Below are 19286 nucleotides of genomic sequence, written 5' to 3'. Positions count from 1 at the left end.
GAGAAAAAATGTCAAGTGAAACAAAAATGTGGAACACCAACAACAGCAATAACAACAATGAATTGAAGAAAGGCAAATGTGTTGTGCTACGGCAGCAAGACGGAAAAGTAAACGTAAAGTAGACAGGTTGGGTTCCCGCTTCTTCTTTTTGTCACGTGAGAACGACGATTTTGTTGTACAACAAATACGTCAATCAAAATTATATATATTTTTTATATGAAAGCGTGTTTTTAGCTATTGCAAAAAATGAGGAATAACACATTTTTGAGATCAATACAAAAATAGAAAAATAAAGAGAATAAACATTTTAAAGATACTCGTGAGAATCCACTCTAAAGATATTCAGAGAACTTTTGAAAATATTCTGAAAAAAATTCACTTCAAAAGCTCTCAAAGAACCTTAATTTTTTTTTTTTTTTTGAAAGATTTATAAAAAAAAATCTAGTTCAATTTTTGAGTAGTGCCTATAAAAATGCCCTATAAAAAATCTATAAAATCTACTTTAAGTCTTTTAAAGACTATTTAAAATTTTTAAAGTCTGCTGATTGTCACAATAAAAAAATCTGAACCGATCTCGATAAAATTTGCCAAATGTATTTTTCAGCTGTATTTGAATATCTTTTTTACGGCTGTGAAGGATGAAGATTATATATGAGAGCAACAGCTATATCTGAACCGATTTCTACGAAATTTGACACACTTGTTTCTAGGCTCAATTGGGTTATATGTGCCAAATTCGGTCCTGTTTTAGCCATTTGGTGCATAATAAGCTATATCTAAATGTTGACCGATTATTTCCAATTTCAATAGGGTTCGTCCTTGGACAAAACAAATGTTTTGTGCAAAGTTCCATCTTGTTCGGGCAATAAGCGCGATCTGTTCTTTGTTTACAAAAATACACAGACAGACGGACGGATATGCATAAATCTACTCAAAATGTGTTTTCTTTAAAAATCCACTTTAAAAGTTCAATAAATATTCTTTGAAAGTCCCCGTTAAAAGCTCTGCAAAAATTCTTTAAAAATGTACGTTAAAAGCTTTACCATTAATATTTAAAAAATATTTTCTAAAAGTTCTACAAGTTGAATAAATCTACGTTAGAAGTTCTAGAAATATTGGGGAAAATCCACATTAAAATCTATTTTTTTTCTAATCCGAGTTAAAAGCTTTGATATTCCCCCTTAAAATATTTCTAAAAATAACCACACTTATGATTTTAAAAGTCCCTCTAAGAATATTCCTAAAAGTCCCCATTAAAGACTTTAGGAAACCCCCCTACAAATATTTTCAAATATTTCAAAATATTCAAATACTCATTTCGTTTACCACTTTTGGAACAGTTATTTGTTTTGCATATAGTCTTCATTTCTATGCAAAAAGTCACCCGTTTATAATTCAAAGCAGTCACAGCAGTCTTTGTTGTCTCATTATGTTCAGTCACGAATTAAAAATTTTCCAAAAAAGGTTTTGTTTTTTTTTGTTTTTTTTTTTTTTTTTTCAAAATCTCAAACAACAAAAATTTCTTTCAATTCCATTGTTCCTGTTAAGAAAATGAAATAAACAAAACATTTTGAGATTAAAAAAAGACAAAAAATGAAGATTTTATAGAAGTTTCTGAGCGGTACTCTTTTTGCTATATTTGCACAATAAAAGAAGATAGCTCGACAAAGAATGGACACTTTTCAAGTAGTAACGGTAAATTGTTTTATTTAATAACACGAAAATGTGTGAATAATAAATTTGTCAATTCTGATTTTTGGATGGGAGTGGCAAAAGTTGTGGCACTTGAAGCCTGGTCTGAATAGAAAGAAAGTACTGATTCAATGTTTCGTAACATTGAGAATGGGTTGGAATCGTGGTGATACTTAATAGGAATTGACATAATAATTAGTGGGTTTGATCCCATTTTTTTTAAATGATAATCGTATGTTATTTTAATTTTTTTTCAAGATCTTCAAAATTATATTCGTAAATATGGATTTTTTAAATAGATTTTCAGGGAATACTTGACCTAAAAATAATCGTTGATTTAAAATTTTTCATGGTATTCAAAACCTATAATCATGGATTTTCCAAGTGTTTTATGGTCTATAAAACTATGCACTACAAAATAAAAACAGGAATAATCCAATTGATTATGAAAGTTGAGCAAAACACCGAAGACATGTGTATCGGGTTAAATTTTAGGGTTAAAACCGTACTTCATGTGATTTAATGCAAAAATATCCTACAAAGCATAATTTGACGTCAAAGGATGACGTCAAGGAAAAAAATATTTTTTATAAGATTTCACTACACGTCATAACCTTTATTTCCATTGCATATCAAAGACATATTTACATCATCATTGCACAATGGACCCACATCCAATTTTTCTATTTCAACGACTCCATATGTAAACCCTATAAACCAAATTTCAGGATTTCAGTTATATTCCTTCACCCTATACCAAATTTGTTTTTTTTCGTACAATTATAGTACAAATATCCAAACCACTTCCTTATCTCATTCCCAGATACCTACAGAGACCTCAATATGAAATTTTAGAATTCCAGCTATATCCCTTCATCCAATATCCAATTTTGTACCACTTAGAACTTTTCGAAGAATTATAGTACTCATTTCCGAAACCACCTCCATATCTGAGTTCCAGATACTCCAATATCAAATTTCAGGATTTCAGCTCCATTCTATTACCAAAGACCAATTCTTCGCACCATTTTAGCACACATTTCTAAAACCATTCCAGATACCAAAAGAGATTTTAATTTCAACCTAAGGATTCCAGTCCTATCCCTTCACCCAATATTCTACCATTCAGTACTTTTCGTACAATAATAGTAAACATTGCTGAAACCACCTCCATATGTGCAGTATTTTTCGTATTCTTTTAGAACGAATTAGTTTAACAACAATTTTCGAAGGACCTTCCCAGCTATAAGTTTGATTTTCACTTTTATTTATACCCTATAGCACATAGAGGTAACGGTATTATGTTTTTGTGCATTTGTCTAACATAGAGAAGGAAGCGAGATAGACCCATAGTTACTTTTGAGGATCTTCACGGAATCACTTTCTTAGTCGATTTATGCATGTCAGTCCGTTCATCTTTCCATGTATTTCTGTGAATAAAATGTAAATCGCATTTATTATCCGATTGAGATGAAATTTTCCAAACAATATTTGTTTGGCACAAGGACGATCCTTTAGATATAACTCCCATATATATCTTTAACCGATTTTGAGTTAATTGTGCACCAAATGACTAATATCAGTCCAAATTACCTGAATTTTGGCACATCCGAATTCAGTCTAGAAGCAAGTACATCAAATTTGGTGAGAATCCGTTAAGATATAGCTATAGTTTGCATGTATATATTTCATCCGATTTAAGGTTTTGAGTCCCTCACATGCCTAATATGCACTCCACACGAATGATATTTGGTACCAGATAACTTATGGAGCTCAAAAATGCTTTGAGATCGGATCAGATTAGAATATATCTCCCGATATCAGATTTATTGTGCACCAAATGGTTAATATCAACCCAAGTGGACTGAATTTGGCAATTCCGAATTTTAAAAACAAGTAAAAAAGCTATAAATTCGGCCAGACCGAAACTTGAATACCCTCCACCATTTGTAACGAATTTGGCAATTTTCAAAAAATAAAAACCGATAAAATTACGACGACATGGGCCTGCATAGGCAACTTTTATCATAATATTCAAGTGCGAAATTTGAAAAAAAAAAAAAATCGGTGAATAATATATAAATCGGTGATATGGGGAGGTACCATTATATGGGGGCCATACCAAAACGACAATTTTCTGTCATTGCTGTAGTATTCATGACGAACTTCAAATACCAAATTTGAAACAATTACGGTAAATAATGTCGCTAAAATCATCAAAGTACTGAATATCGGGAGGTATCGTTATATGGGGTCTATGCGAAGACGTGGTCCTGCACATACAATTTTCTGTCACAGACTGTAGTATTCATTACGAACTTCAAATACCAAATTTGAAACAATTCTAGTGAATAATGTCCCTAAAATCATCAAATTACCGAATATCAGGAGGTGCCGTTATATGGGAGCTAAAAACAATTTTCTGTCTAAGTGGTATCCGTTACGAACTTCAAATACCAAATTTGAAACTACTTCGGTGAATAATGTCGCTAAAATAATCAAAATACCGAATATCGGGAGGTATCGTTATATGGGGGCTATATGAAGACGTGGACCTGCACTGACAATTTTCTGTCATGGGCTGTAGTATCCATTACGAATTTAAATACTAAATTTGAAACAATTCCGGTTAATAATGTCGCTTATATCATCAAAATATCGAATATTGGGATGTACCGTTATATGAGACGATGACGTGGACCTGAACTGACAAATTTCTGTCACAGGCTGTAGTACCCGTTGCGAACTTCAAATGCCATCCTAGACATAATACAAATTCTTCTGCCAAATTTTGAATCTCTACGTCAAGTAATGTGGGCTGTATCGTGATTTCAACAGACAGACAGACGGACATGGTTATATCGACTTAGAATTTTATGCTGATCATTATCTATAATTTCGACCATCATAATGAACCGATTTTCTACTTTTTGGGTTCGTTTTTTGGTTTTACTATCGAGGTTGTTGAAATAATCCTATCATATGACTATTTTTGATATTTGGTTATCACTATTTTCGTAATCTATTAGGTTTACCTTGTAATTATTTATGTGTAATTATTCTAAGATTCTAAGTTGCCCACTTTTGCCCACCACTGTTTAATTCTCCACACGGATATTGATAATAATTTATGTGGGAGATGCAGACGTACGAACACGGAATAATAATAATAAAAAAAAAAAAAAAATAAACAAATAATTTTTTGAAAATTAAATTATACTTACTTTTGGTGTGGCGGCGTGTGTGAGCGTCTGTGCCTGTTTTTGCTGATGAATTGGCGGTGGCTGATTGATTTCGAATGGTAACGAAAGAATAATTACCACCCCCAGCGGACAACAAAAGGCCACAGTAATGAAAGAGGAGTGATGACAGCTACGAAAAAAAATCTTTCTTATTATCAGAATTTTTTTTTGGCAGTTTTCGGCAGTTGGTGATAATTACAAATGTCTTGAATTTCCAAACAAAATTCGAGTGTTTTCAGATAATTGAATGCAAATAGAAAAAATTGCGAAAAACAAAACAAAATATTTTCTTTTGTAAAATTTAAAACAAAGCCACTTCCTTTCTTTCGGTCGGTTCTTTGTTTTCGTTTTGGAAAATTATTGTTGTTGTTTTCTTTTCTACAAACAAGAGAATCATAAAAATGCATAAATTAATTAAAAGAAATGCGATTGCTGATGCGAATGCTTTCTGGCTGGCTGGCTAGCTGGCTGATGCGCTAGCTAGTCTCTAGAGCAGAGCCTTTTCTATTCAGTTGCGTTGTTTAGACTCTTTTTTTCTACAGATCTGTTGCACTGTTTTTGTTTCTGTTGTTGTTGTTTTTATTGCTCTATTTGAGTGCTCGCTTGGCAGTATTTTATGTTGTTTTGTTCGCCAGCTTGGTGATCGTTCAAAGTTTCTTCTTGGCTGCTACTCCCCCAGTCATTCAACATTGACGAGTACCCTCATTTGCCCGGATGGGTTATTGCACTTTTGTTGCAATGTTGTTGTGTTTATTTCTTCTTTGTAGTTGTTGTTGCTGTTGTTGGATTTCGTTCTCACTGCCGTTACAGCAGTTGGCGTTTTCCGTTTTAGGTTTGTTTTTTTTTTTTTAGCTGTTGTCGATCTGTGTTATTGCAAAATATTTGATTTTATTTGGGTTAACCAGAGAAGCTGAGAGACAGACAGACCGACAGGCGAACCTAATAGACTAACAACAACACTGGAGTTCAACAAACGCTCGTCAAAGGTTTTTCTCGTTACGATTTTTTCCCCAAACCCCTCAAAATGTTTATCTCAAAATTTTCGCATCACTTAACCGACAATCGTTGTTTTATTTTGCTGGGCTTTTTAGCACCTTTTTTGTGGTTCTTTGACTAGTGATGCTGTAGCTGCTGCTGCTTTTGCGCCCTCCGCTCGTGGTTGCAGTGGTGGGTAATGTCGCTGTAGCCCTATGAATTTGTTCTCATTGAATTCAATCAGACTCATGCGGTAACGTCTTTTGATTTTGTTAATCGCCAAACGAGACGTTTTGTGTTGCATTACAGTAGGTCTTTGGGTTGGAGTTTTTTTATTTTATTTTTTTTTTATTGGCCTCAATATTTTTTGTTTTGTTTTTGGTGGGTATTAAATTACGAAATTTTGGAATTGGTTTTTTCTCTATTCTGATGTTTGGTAAACTCAAAACGTGATTTGTTGACTATTGTTGTTTATGATCTGAAAAGAGAGGAAAATGTAATAAATTATGGATTAAAAACTTTTTATTGGAAATAAATTGGTTTAAAGAGTTCTGTGTGACGTATACGTGATGTTAACACGTATACGCAATGCATAATATAGAGTCCCAAATGTAATAAATACGCTGTGCAACATAAAAAATATTTACAGAAAAAATACAGCAGATTTTAAAAGAAGAAAGCAGGTAAGTTCGGTCGGGGCGAACTTTTTATATCCTCCACCATTCGGAAGGAACTTGAAAAATCTCGAAAAAAAATTCCGTCGAAAAATACCGCTCAAATGAAAACCTTTATATGGGGTCTATACGAAGACGTAGTGCTGCATGAGAAGTTTTAGTCATTGGTTGTAGTAAGGATCCGAACGTCAAATACGAAATTTGACGCAATATCAGTTTTTTCCGTCATAGGTTGTAGTACCCATTACGAACTTCAAATACGATCGCAATTCATGTGAACAATGTCGCGAAAATGGAAATACCGAATATATCGGTTTAGCATTATATAGGGGATATACTAAATCGTAGACCTATATAGACAATTCTCTTCCAGTGGGTAAATTACTTAGAGGGAACTCCTTGTGTGGATCTCCAGACAATTCCATTGAAAAATGTGGCTAAAATGATTAAAGTATCGAATATCGGGGGGCACCATTGTATGGAGGATATATAATATGGTGGACCTATATAGACAATTCTCTATCAGAGAGTCAAGTACTCAGAAGGAGCTCCTTGTGTGGATTTTAAGCCAATTCCATTGAAAAATGTAACTAAAATCATAAAAATGTCAAATATCGGGAGTTACATTTTTATGGGGATATACGATATTGTGAACCGATGTAGCCCATCTTCGAACTTGACCCGCCTGCAGACAAAAGACAGATCGGTGCAAAATTTTAGTTTCCTATCTTTCTTCGTTTTGACTTTAGCGTGATTACAACAGACGCATGGACAGACGAGTGGGGGAAGCAAACGGATGTACCCTCCATACTATGTATTGTGGAGGATATAAAAATAGGAGACACTTGTATCGCCGTTTTCAATGTTACATCGTAATTAAAAAAAGGGGGACATGTTATCCCCTTCTTCAACATTTTTGACATTTTGAAGTGATCGACCCTTTGGTATTTTTTAGTGCCAACCTTGCTTTCCAAAATACTCCAGACACAATAGTCCAACGGATTGGTATCTGGAGATTTTGGTGGCCATTGTGCGCTGGAAATGAAGTGAGAAACCTCATTTTCTAACCAATCTTGATTTTGCTGAGTGCTATGGTGCTGAGTCCTGTTGGAATGTCCAAGGTCTGCGGCCAAAATGTTTGCGTGCCCAAGGCTTTTATACACCCTTTAGAATATTTTCGCGATAATATTCGACATTTATTCCGATGCCACAGTCGATTAATACGAGCGGAGAGCGACCATCGACTGTTATGGCGGCCCACACCATCACCATGGCCGGCGCTTGAGTTCCGGTGGCCAACCGAAGGTGCACATTTTCAGCTGACCTCTTTGGCAAGTAAACACAAAAATTTTGTTTATTTACAAACTGCTGGACAACGAATGTTTTCTCATCGGAGAAAACCAAATTTGACAGTTCACCACTTTCGGCCAAGCGAAGCAACTCTTTAGCTCTTTTGAGTATGTTTTTCATGTTGCGGTGTAAGTTCTTGCACTTTTTGATTTTTCAATATTTGCCGAATAGAATATTGCCATATGTCCCGCTCATGAGCCACGGGGGTTTCGATCAGGTCGCTTCTTTATTCGATGGTTCGTGACACAAAAGATTTATTCACATTTAAATGCTGGAGTGCTCTAACGGTAGGCACTTGTGGTTTTCCAGCCAAATATAAAGAAATCACACTATCCCGCTTGAATTCCAGAGCGAATTACTTTTCTTCTGGAAAATTCTCACCAAAATGCTTTTGCACGCTTGTAAACAATATAATCAGCTGTCACTGGAATCATTTTAACAGTGTTCGGACGAGTGGCTTGGAAATGACAGCAGTTTGAAGTTGTTTGCAGTTTTTTGTACCCTGTACGGTAAACAATAGCAGTAAAATCGCATGAACATGTATATCGAAGCTATAAAAATCGGAACCGATTTCGATAAAATTTGCCAGAGGTATTTTCGGGTTGTATCTGACGTCCGGTATCAAATATCACGGTTGTGGAGTGCATATATGTAAAGGACTTTAACATAAAATCGGATGAAACATATATATGGGAACTATAGCTATATATGAAGTGATATAGATATATCGAAAGTGAGGGATTTAAACATCACATCCGATGAAAGCGATCTGAATCGATTTTCACCAAATTTGATGTACTTGCTTCTAGGCTGAATTCTGTTGGAATTGCCATTTGGTGCACAATAAACCTGATATAGAATAATGACATATAGGAGGACTATATCCATATCTGATCCGATCTCGACAACATTTGACAGAGGTATTTCTGGGCATATTACGGTATTTCTATAGTGCATATTACGAATGTGTGGGACTTACACATCAAATGAAACAATACGTGGGAGCTATATGTATTTCTGAACCAATGTCCATCAAATTTGATCTAGTTGCTTCTAGATTGAATTGGGTCTGGCATAGGCCATTTCGAGCACAATTAACCCGAAATCGGTTAAAGATATATATGGACGGACAGACATAAATTGACTTAGAAAGTGATTCTATGAAGATCCTCAAAAGTCTTTCTCGCTTCCTTCTCCATGTTACGAACAAATTCACAAAGGCAGAATACCCTTGCCACTATTTGGTGTGGGGTATAAAAATCGGACAAGGTTATATATGGGGGTTATATCTACGAAATGTAATGTTTTGTATCGATCAGATAATAATGGGCCTGTACTTTCATACACAAACAAGTCTAAAAACAGTTCGGCCGTGTAGAACCTTTAATACCCTCCACCATTTGGAAGAAACTTGCAAAATGTAAAAAGGCCGGTTTCACAAGGTCCGTTTCAAAATTTCACAAATATACTCAAAAGAAAATTTGTACTTTATAAAATTTTCGGAACCTTTTTATACCCTCCACCATAGTATGGAGGGTATATATTCAGTTTGCCATTCCGTTTGTAACACCTCAAAATACACACTTTAGACCCCACAAAAGTATATATATTCTTGATCGGCATAAAATTCTATGTCGATTTAGCGCTGTCCATCCGTCTGTCCGTCTGTGAAAATCACTCTAGCTTCCGAACGAATTGAATTGAAGTAGATTGATAAAATTGTACTTAAATATATGTTATGTCTGCAGGACTTTTGGTATTGAAAATGGACCATGTAGGTCCACGTTTTGGTATAGCCCCCCATCTAAGGGTACCTCCCGATATTCGGTATTTTGATGATTCTAGCGACATTATTCACCGGAATTGTTCCAAATTTTGTATTCGGGATTCTTAACGGATACTACAGCCTAAGACAGAAAATTGTTTGTGCAGGTCCACTTCTTCGCAGAGCCCCCATATAACGGTACCTCCCGATATTCGGTATTTTTATGATTTTAGCGAATTTATTCATCGGAATTGTTTCAAATTTGGTATTTAAAGTTCGTAGTAGATACTACATACTAAGACAGAAAATTGTCTGTGTAGGTCCACGTCTTCGTATAGTCCCCATATAACGGTACCTCCCGATATTCTGTATTTTGATTTTATCGACATTATAACCGTTTTTCTTTAAGTTTCGCATTTGAATATTGTAATGGCTTATGACAAATGTCACCTATGCACCCTAATATAACAGCTACATTCGGTATTTTTAAGATTTTAACAAAATTTTTAACGGATTTTATTGTTTTTGAGAATTGCCAAATTCGTACCCTATTCCATGGGTATTCAAAGCACTTCCCGGCTGAACTTTAGTACCCAAGCAATCCATCTTTCAACTTACTTTTAGTACTACTATACGACTTATTCTTTCGAAAATATTATGGAAAATGGGTCAGCTCAGAAATGGGGCATAGGTCTCTCTCCCCACAATGACCTTTAAAAATTATAAAATTCAAGCAAATAAAATATACGATTTAAAATTCTTATTAAATACTAAAAATAACTTTTACGCATCATAAGTAATTTATTACTGAAAGTCCGTTTAGAAAAAAAATATTGCATATCAATTCGCTGATAAGCTGTTTAAAAATTCAAATTTCTAATAAGGCGAAAACTTGTTCTACCGCATCTGTTTGGGATTTGAAAAAAAAAAAACAAACAAATAAATAAATAGATAATTTCTTGAAATACAATTTTGTAATGTCATTTGAATGTTAATGCAGCGATTATTGGGTACAGAGTTTCAAATCTGTATGGGTATTTAAATAAGTCACATTTGGACCTAGAACAATTTGAAAATGTTTAGGCAAATTAAATAAAAATTAAATAGCAAACACGATTCTAGATTTTATTTAAATAATGAGGCACTAAGCCGTAAAATCAAATCCATGGCCATTAACAGCTGAAATTCTCTTAACGTGTGATTTGCTGATAAAGAGTTATGTCTTCATACATATGTATGTATATGTGTACTGGAATAACGGTTTCGAGTCCATTTTATCAAATCTCTTGCCATTTTATGTCATTCACCTGATTTGCAATTTAATGCCATTTCTATAATTCCTGCTGCCAAGAGAACTTTCTAAACAGCTCAAGAACCAAGAATCTCCGCCAATTCTTTTTTCTTTTCCGTTTCTTTTCTTCGGCTTTGTTGCGTGGTAACTACCGCTCATCTTCCAACCATGGCAGACAACATTTTCTACGTTTAGGCCATTAAACTATAGCCGTATTATGTGAGCTCATTATTGCTATGGTAGATGGCCCGCCACCAGCAACAACAATCAGACCGCTTAACCGCTTCCTCAAAATGCTTTTGCGCAAATGCTTTTGTTATTCTTTCGCCCGTGTTTGTTCTGCCTGTGATCGTCATCGGCAGCAGCTATTCTTTTTATGGTAGAGAGGGTTCCTTTCTTTCTTTGTCTATGGTCGAGCGGTTTGGCAAGTTCGCAAAAAAAGAATTAGAAAATAATTTATAAATCATGTTTCGTTTTTAGTTTTGTTGTTCTTTTTATTTTCTATTTTAAGTGGCGAGCTAAGCTTTTTTTTCTTAGATAACGTTACGTTATTCTATGAAAGGATGAATGTATTTAAGATAAGTTTTCTGTTTAGCCAACCTCTTTTATGGGCTGGTCACATTATTTTCGCAAATCTAAATTCCGACACTATCTTTGGTGAGAAGTTTCTTGTTCGTAAGGAGAGGGAACAAAGTGCCGGGGCTCTTATGAAATGTCAACTTTTCTGCCATTTTTTTTTATATAAGAATTATAATTATTCAAAAATTTGACCCTTTGTGGGGGAGATACTTGATGGAGTGCACCGATATTGCCCATTTTCTCACATAACCTAACACTAATACAAAAAAAGTAAGATTTGCAAAGTTGAAACAAAATCGGATCATCTTTTATCTTTCTGTACAGTAGAATATATATATATTTTTTTAAATTTCGTGGAGGTACCAGAAGAATTGGCCATCTCCGAACTCAACTCATCTAATAATATTACGATGTACCAAGTTTGGACCAAATCGGATACTTGTTTCGAGAGCAATCGTGCGCACCAGCCAGTTAGAGAGAAATACGGACGGACGGGCGGACATCGCTAGGGCGATACCATATATCCTGAAACGGATTTGTTACAAAAAGACCCAGGGACTAAAATCGTTCTTTCGATGAGACACGTTTTGGCCGTATTATATGATATATATGGTAGATGAAAACTGCAACCAAATTCAGACTGCTGTCATTTCTAAGCCATTCGTCCGACAGCTGTTAAAATTATTCCAGTGACAGCTCATTATATTGCTTATAAGCGTACAAAAGCATTTTGGTGAGAATTTTCCAGAAAAAAAATTTTCGTGATGGAATTCAAGCGTGATAGTGTAATTTCTTTATATTCGGCTGGAAAACCACAAGTGGCTATCGTTAGAGAACTCCAGCATTTAAATGTGAATAAATCTTTTGTGTCTCCTACCATCGCTCGTTACCGTGATACTGGTTCCAAAATAAAGAAGCGACTTGATTGAAACCCGCGTTGCAGTGGCCGAAAAATGGCTCGTGAGCTGAACATATCGCAAATGTTTCCATTCGGCAAATATTGAAAAATGAGCTCGGGGTAAAGCCATTGAAATTCCAAAAAGTACAATAACTTACATCGCAACAGAAAGAAAATAGACTCAAAAGAGATAAAGAGTTGCTTCGCTTGGCCGAAAGTGGTGAACTGCCGAATTAGGTTTTCTCCGATGAGAAAACATTCGTTGTCCAGCAGTTTGTAAACAAACAAAATGATCGTGCTTACTTGCCAAAGAGGTCAGCTGAAAATGTGCACCTTCGGTTAGCCACCAGAACTCACGCGCCGGCCATGGTGATGGTGTGGGCCGCCATAACAGGCGATGATCACTCTCCGCTCGTATTAATCGACCGTGGCATCAGAATAAATGCCGAATATTATCGCGAAAATATTCTGGAGGGTGTATTAAAGCCTTGAGCACGCAAACATTTTGGACGCAGACCTTGGACATTCCAACACTCAGCAAGCGCCACCCAAGAATGGTTACAAAATGAGGTTCCATTTCCAGCGCACAATGGCCACCAAAATCTCCGGATACCAATCCGTTGGACTATTGTGTCTGGAGTATTTTGGAAAGGAATGTTGGCACTAAAAATATCAAAGTATCGATCACCTGAAGCAAGCGAAGCAAGGGAATGGGCCAAAATACCGTAGAGCAACATTCGGGCAGCGTGGCCGTTTGAAGGCCATAATTCGTGCCAAGGGTGACAAATTCGAAAAAAAACTAGACTTATTCTAAAATTTGATGCTATTTCCGACATTTTTTGCTTTCATTCAATGAAATTTAAAAAAAAAATGTAAAAAATTTGTTGCAGTTTTTTTATGGCACCCTTTAGATGCCATTGTTGGTGTGTGTGGTTAAGATATGTCCATGGAAACTGTATACTATAATTGAGGTACTAAGTGGTACTAAATTGGGTATTGGGTGGAGGAATAGTGTTGTAATCTTGAAATTTGATTGAAATTGAAATTTGTCATTCCCTTTGTAACATCTCTAAATATTCGTCGTAGACCCCATACAGTGTATATATCCATAATCAGCATAAAATTCTAAGTCAATTTAATGATGTCCGGCTGTCTGTTGAAATCACGATACAGAACACATTATTTGACGTAGAGCGTCAAAAGTTAGCAGAATAATTTGTATTGTGTCTAGGATGGTGGGTATTGAAAATGAGATAAATCAGTCCACCTTTTGGTATAGTCCCCATATAACGGTACCTCCTGATATTCGGTATTTTGATGATTTTTGCCATATTTCGGATTTGTCTAAAAATTGGTATTTGTGTGTCCTAATGGGTTCTAGCTCCACTGGCGAAACATTGTATGTATAGGCTCACGTTTTTGTATAGCCCATAGCCATAGCCCATAGCCATATAGCAGTACCTTCCGATATTCCATATTTTGATGATTTTCCCACGAATATGTCTAAAAATTGGTATTTGTGGGTCATAATGGCTTCTAATGTTTCCTTTACCCTAAGGTGCAGGGTATTAAAAGTTCTTGTTAACTTGTTTTAGAATAGAGCCGGAAATTTGAAATTTAGTATCGAGGTCACTACTGGAATATAGTTTTGAGAAGGACTTGGATTTGAGAATGCGTACTATGATTGTTCGAAAAGTACTAAATGGTAATTAATTCGTCGTTCAGTGAATAGATAAGGTTTGAATTCTGAAATTTAATATTGACGCACTGTTGGTTTCTAGGACTTAGATATGATGGTGGTCAATTTTTAGTATGAAAAGTCGTTGAATTGGTTTTGGCAAGTAAAATTTTATGTGGGTTTATTGTGCAAGGGTTTACCAATATGCTCTTCGGTAAACTTCAGAACGAACAATTTTGAAGACTTTTTTTGTGAAAAAGTAATCATTTTTCGATTATCCTTTTCGATAATGGAAAATTTTGAATATAAGTGTATGTGTAAGGTTTTGGAGTATTTGGACTTGCTAGTATAGGATATATTTACTCATACCTCCCGAATAATCAACATTTGGAATACCCATATATCTCATGTAATTTGAGGGGTGTGGCCATATTGCCCCAAACTTGGATCTTGGCTGATGTTCGATCATCAATTAATAATCTGTGGTAATATTTTTTTCGAAATCTGATATCTACTCTAAATTAGAGGTCTATTGACATATTCTAGTCTAGAGGTCTATTGATATATTCTAGTCTGCTGATTTAGTAGAGTTCCACATAACAATTAAAAGTTTTTATGGGATAATTAAATCACACAAGCTATGATTATAATTATAATTTAAGTTCAAAGGACTTAATTTGCCGAAGAATTTGTATCTTTTCAATTGGGGCTTGTATTGCCCATTTGGGACACAATTTACTTGAAATTGGATAATGATATATATTAGAGCTATATCCAAATCTGAACCGATCTTGATAAAATTTGTCATAGATATTTCTGTGCTGTATTTGATTTATGTCTCTGAATTTAGTTGTTTCGGAGTGCATATTACGGTTGTGGGTAACAAATATAACAAATCGGATGAATAATATATATGGAAGCTATAGCTATATCTGAACCGATCTTCACCAAATTTGACATACTAGCTTCTAGACTCAATTCGGTCGTAAGTGCCAAATTCCATCCCATTTGGGCAAATATTAGACGTTTGGTGCACAATAAAAATTAAATCGGACGAAGTAATATGTGGGAGCTATATCCAAAACTGTCCCGATCTGGATAAAATTTAGCAAAGGTATTTCTGAGCTGCATTTGATATATTTCCCCAAATATTGTTCTTACGAAGTGCATATTACGGCTGCGGAGGAAAAAAATAAAAAATCGGTTGAACAATATATATGGGAGCTATAGCTATATCTGAACCGATTTGCACATACAATCAAATTAGGCCTGAAAAAAAGTATGCCAAATTTGATTGTATGTGCAAAATTCCATACTATTTGGGCTGATATTACACGTTTATATATATATGTATATATATATATATATATATATATACATATATATATATATATATATATATATATATATATATATATATATATATATATATATATATATATATATATATATATATATATATATATATATATATATATATATATATATATATATATATATATATATATATATATATATATATATATATATATATATATATATATATATATATATATATATATATATATATATATATATATATATATATATATATGGGAGCTATGTCTAAATTTTGACCGATTATCTCCAATTTCATAGGGTTCGTCCAAACAAATGACTTGTGTAAAATTTCATCTCAATCGAATGATAAATGCGGCCTGCATTTTTTTACAAAAATGCATGGACAGACGGACGGACATGCATAAATCGACTCAGAATGTGATTCTATGCAGATCATCAAAAGGAACCCTTTGCCTGTTACAAACAAATGCACAAAGACATAATACCCTGACCACATTGTGGTGTAGGGTACAAAAATTAGGAGTGCTCAGGGCCGTCCTCCATTTTTCATTTCCAGAAATGCAAATCAAAAAGAAAAAAAAAAAAAAAAATTAGGAGTGCTCAGTGCCCTCCTCTATTTTCCTGCGTTATAGAGAAATTAGCCCTTGATTCGTTTACAAGAGTCGGCCTGCCTCTCATATTCAAAGCCGTTAAAAGCTAATTAAATCTCCCAACACTTTTAAGAATATTCTCATGGGTATTCTCATGGGAACAGGCAATTAATCTTATCACCCTTTGACGGCTTTAATGTTCCCGAACACAACAAAAAACACTTTCAGCTAAAAAGAAAGTGAAAATCATGTTCGGACACATGTTTTCGAGCGACCTTACATTAAAAATTTACATTATTGTATGGCCCCGGGGGGCTAACGGAGACATAAAGATAAGCTGATCTATATTCCATTTAGCACTTAGTGTTGGCGGCATTTTCTGTGTTCTGGTCAAAATTAAACTTAAAACTTGGTCTCACATTCATATTTCTAAATTTAAGTGGAAGATGATTAAGTCTTTTGGCGAATGGTCTCAGCTCACCGCGATGGTGGTAGTGGTGGTGATGTAGTTGGGGATGTATGCCTCAATGGAGAACAATCGTATTAAGGTTTTTTGTCTTTTGTTGCTGTGTTTTTTTTTTTGTTTTATTTCTTCTTTGTTTAATGTTTTGGGTTAAGTTAAACCAGTTCTGTGAAGTAGGTAGTGGAGACTGACGACTACTGATGGTGGTGATATTGTTGGTGTTTTTTTTTAACCAAAATCTTACTTTTTTGGAAAATATCGGAGAGCAAACCGGCTTTATGTAGCGCTAACACCACTTGAAGTTCTCCGCAAAAGCAATTCTTGTTGTTTTTAATTTTGTCATTATAAAAATAATAATTATTCTTTTTTTTATTTCCTTAAAATTACAACACTTTTATGATTTTTTTTGATGTTGTTATTGTATTCTTTTGCTCTTGAAATTTTTATCACTTTTTTTCCTTTCTTCCTTTTTTCTGAATTTGATTTGATTGTCGTTGCTATCTATGGACACCCCATAGATGTGAAATTTTTATTTTTTTCGGTTAATTTTCTTTTTTGAATTTTCTTTCTGACCTGGTGGTTGTATTTTCTTTTTTTCACATTCTTTTCGATTTTCTCACATTTTTCTCACATTCACAAACACTTTGAAGGCAAAAACGCGACGCGTATTCTATCTTTTTCTTCTTCTTCTTTTTCTAGACACTGAATCTGCTTCCTTTCGTTCTTTCTTTCTTTGCTAGCTATTCTTTTTCTCAAACAATACCACAACTGCGCCGACGTCGTTAGCCAAGCAGTGTTAAATCGAAACTGAAATGTTCCAATGAGTGCGTCCGACGATTTTGTTGTTTGGTGCTGGTGCTGGTGGCGCCGCTGTTTTCTCCGTCGCCGCACTGCTGCTGCTGCTGCCAAGATCCCACTGAGCGTGAACGCACACACATCATCCATCCGTCCCATCGATCTAGCCATTCATTTAATCGCTCGCCGCTCAACACATTCATGCTTTGCGACTGTAGAGTAGTCAGCTGGCTTCACCACATCTCAGACGCTTTTGCTTGCGATTCTATGCGGTGTGCTCTTCTGCTCTTCTTCTATTTGTTGTTGTTGTACGTCTTCTTTTGTTGTTTGCTGGCGTTGTGTGTAGAGCGTCTTCTTGTGGATCTCGCTTGGGGTCGTCTGCCGAATTTTGTCCCCCTTGTAAACAAGTCTATTGTGTTGTGTTTTTTTTTTTTTTTTTGGTGGCACACTCAGCCAGAGCTTGCTGGCTGAGTGTGCCACTTGCTAAACAAACAGCTGGTTTAATAACTGAGACCAACATGTTTTGTCTTTTTTGTGGCACAGAAACTTTCCCAGTTTCTAATCATTGGGGTTTCCACATGGAAGTCGGCAATCAAAATGAGGGGCCTGTTATATAGTCTCTATCTTCTATCTAGTATCTTCCATGGATTTTTTTAGAAACAATCGTGGGCATGGGAGCCAAATTTGGGCATTTTCAAGGATATCGGATAAAAAAAGGATAAAACGATTTATACATGTCCGTCCGTCCGTCTGTCCGTCCGTCTGTCCATGTATTTTTGTAAACAAAGTACAGGTCGCATTTATTGCCCGATCCAGATGAAATTTTGCAAAGATCTTTTGTTTGGCCCAAGGACGAACCCTATTGAAATTGGAGATAATCGGTCAAAATTTAGATATAGCTCCCATATATATCTTCGCCCGATTTGCCTTTTATTGTGCACCAAACGTGTATATCAGCCCGAATTGTATGGCCTGAAAATATGTATGCCAAATTTGATCGAAATCGGTTCAGATATAGCTATAGCTACCATATATATTGTTCATCCGATTTGTTTTTTTTGTCCACCGCTGCCGTAATATGCACTCTGCAACAACAATATTTAGGGAAATATATCAAATACAGCTCAGAAATACATTTGCAAAATTTTATCGACATCGGTTCAGATTTGGATATAGCTCCCATATATAACTTCGGCCGATTTGCCATTTATTGTGTACCAAACGTCTAATATTTGTCCAAATGGGATGGAATTTGGCACTTACGACCGAATTGAGTCTAGAAGCTAGTATGTCAAATTTGGTGAAGATCGGTTCAGATATAGCTATAGCTCCCACATATACTGTTCATCCGATTTGTTATATTTGTTACCCACAACCGTAATATGCACTCCGTAACAACGATATTCAGGGAAATATATCAAATACAGCTCAGAAATATCTTTGCCAAATTTTATCGAGATCGGTTCAGATTTGGATATAGCTCCCATATATATATTTATCCGATTTCAAATTAATTGTGCACCAAATGGTCAATACAAGTCCGAATTTAAAAGATACAAATGCTTCGGCATGTTTAGTCCTTTGAACTTTAAATTATAATTATAATCATGGCGTGTATGATTGAATTCTCCCATAAAAACTTTTAATTGTTATGTGGAGCTCTACTAAATTAGCAAAGTGGTGTAGGGTATCATAAAGTCGGCCCCGCCCGACTTTAAGACTTTCTTTATTGTTTTTTTTTTAATTTAATTCTTGAAAATTTACGAGTCCATATCCTTAAAAAAATTGTGGGCTTTTCTTCCATCCTTTGAAAACTCTTGTGTTTTTCCAGAAACTGAAAAGAGGGCTTATGGAACTTTAATAATAACGTTGCAGTCATGTGGATGCAAGATTTGCGAAATTTCCAAGGACATGGAAGCAAGGCTATTGGAGTTCTCAGAGTATAAAAGGAAG

At 35.1% G+C, this 19286-nt stretch overlaps 1 protein-coding gene across 1 annotated transcript in view; it reads right to left on the bottom strand.

Annotated features, from left to right (window-relative positions):
* LOC101888860 (uncharacterized) overlaps positions 1 to 17358 on the bottom strand; it is a 65868-nt gene extending 48510 nt beyond the window's left edge. Inside the window, exons 1-2 of the mRNA XM_059128346.1 lie at positions 16783 to 17358; positions 4917 to 6387 (exon numbers count right to left, since the gene is read on the bottom strand). The gene's annotated coding sequence lies outside the window, so the exon portion shown is untranslated. The remainder of the gene's footprint in view (positions 1 to 4916; positions 6388 to 16782) is intronic.
* Between the last annotated feature and the right edge of the window lie 1928 nt (positions 17359 to 19286).

The sequence above is a fragment of the Musca domestica genome, unplaced genomic scaffold (assembly GCF_030504385.1).
Source record: "Musca domestica strain aabys unplaced genomic scaffold, Musca_domestica.polishedcontigs.V.1.1 104, whole genome shotgun sequence".
Lineage (NCBI taxonomy): Eukaryota > Metazoa > Arthropoda > Insecta > Diptera > Muscidae > Musca > Musca domestica.
The sequence above is the reverse complement of the archived record's forward strand: the minus strand, read 5'-3'. Positions and strand labels throughout refer to the sequence as shown.